Source organism: Bubalus bubalis, chromosome 15 (genome assembly GCF_019923935.1).
Source record: "Bubalus bubalis isolate 160015118507 breed Murrah chromosome 15, NDDB_SH_1, whole genome shotgun sequence".
NCBI classification, from domain to species: domain Eukaryota; kingdom Metazoa; phylum Chordata; class Mammalia; order Artiodactyla; family Bovidae; genus Bubalus; species Bubalus bubalis.
In genome coordinates, this window is record NC_059171.1 from 12,940,571 (window position 1) to 12,942,187 (window position 1,617).

A 1,617-nucleotide genomic window follows, 5' to 3' on the forward strand; every position below is an offset into this window, starting at 1 on the left:
ACTAGTTAAGGTAGGGAACTGTTGAAAGCCATCTTCCTCTTGGCTAACTCAGTCCACCAGCAATCATAGTAAAATGACTATATAAAAATAAAACTGTGCTCCCAAGCATCGACTGGAACTGTTGTGCTGGGGACCCTTTCTGGAGTATTAGCTTCCTCAGAGAAAAGAGATCTTAACCAGTTGCTTCCATGAACAAATAACCCCTAGAGTGTATGTAATGTCCTTCAAAGAATGACTCAGGGTCAGGCAACCTTAGTCATCCTGACAAGCTTATGCATGTTCTCCTACAAGATATATTTAAAACTGATCCCAGACCAAGTATTGCAACCCTAATCCCAAATAATCCCATTATTTAGAACATGGAGTTCCTACTGAGATGTCAAAGCCAGAAATCTCAAAGCAAAGTGATGGTTCATTATCTTTTAAAAATGAGAGAAAAATAGCAAGGAAGAAAGGAAACTCCTCCCTCCTAAATTCATCAAATCAATGCTCTCTTCAGTTTTAATTGACACGATCCAGAGACCTCAATTTCCTGATTTGAGGAGTCCGCTCTCAAGGTGACAGTCAAGGTCAAGAAGAGCTTTCAGGCTTTTCTTTGCCATGGCCCATGAACTCCAGTCCTTCAATAGGAATCTCCTTCTCCTTTATTGCTTTCTGGATACACTGCCGGTAGTGCATGAAGAGGTTGGGCAAACCCAGTGATTGAAGCACTGGATGTACTTGAGCTTTGTGTAGGTGCAAGCCTCCCCTCGGAGAAGGCCATGGCACCCCTCTCCAGTACTCTTGCCTGGAAAATCCCATGGCAGAGGAGCCTGGTAGGCTGCAGTCCATGGGGTCGCTACCAGTCGGACACGACTGAGCGACTTCACTTTCACTTTTCCCTTTCATGCGTTGGAGAAGGCAATGGCAACCCACTCCAGTGTTCTTGCCTGGAGAATCCCAGGGATGGGGAAGCCTGGTGGGCAGCCGTCTATGGGGTCGCAGAGAGTTGGACACGACTGAAGCGACTTAGCAGCAGCAGCAGCAGCAAGCCTCCCCTACGCTGCTCATGGTGTCAACGTCCTCCCAATTTGTTTTTTTCACTGAGTTTTTCTTTTGAATTATTCTGATATGCTTCCTCATTATGTCATTTATATTGCTCCTCTTATCTCTGCATTTCTTATAAACTTCAAAATTGGATTTAGAAGTTTAAAGAGATTCATGTTAAATCTCTTTGGCAAGAATGTTTCATAAGTAGTATATTTTACCTTATGTCTCCTTTTATCATTGTTGTCCAGTTGCTAAGTTGTGTCCGACTATCTGTGACCCCATGGACTGCAGCACGCCAGGCCTCCCTGTCCTTAAGTATCTCCCAGAGTATGATCAAACTCATGTCCATCGAGTCCATGATGCCATTCAACCATCTCATCCTCTGTCATCCCCTTCTTCTCTTGCCTTCAATCTTTCCCAGCATCAGGGTCTTTTACAATGAATCAGCTCTTCACATTAGGTGGCCAAAGTATTGGAGTTTCAGCTTCAACATCAGTCCTTCCAATGAATATTCAGGACTGATCTCTTTTGGGATTGACTGGGTGGATCTCCTTGCAGTCCAAGGGAATATCAAGAGTCTTCTCCAAT

The 1,617-nt window shown here is 44.2% G+C and overlaps 1 pseudogene; it reads right to left on the minus strand.

Moving 5' to 3' along the window:
* Nucleotides 1–486: 486 nt before the first annotated feature.
* LOC123329364 lies at nucleotides 487–1,050 on the minus strand (annotated as a pseudogene).
* Nucleotides 1,051–1,617: the final 567 nt, after the last annotated feature.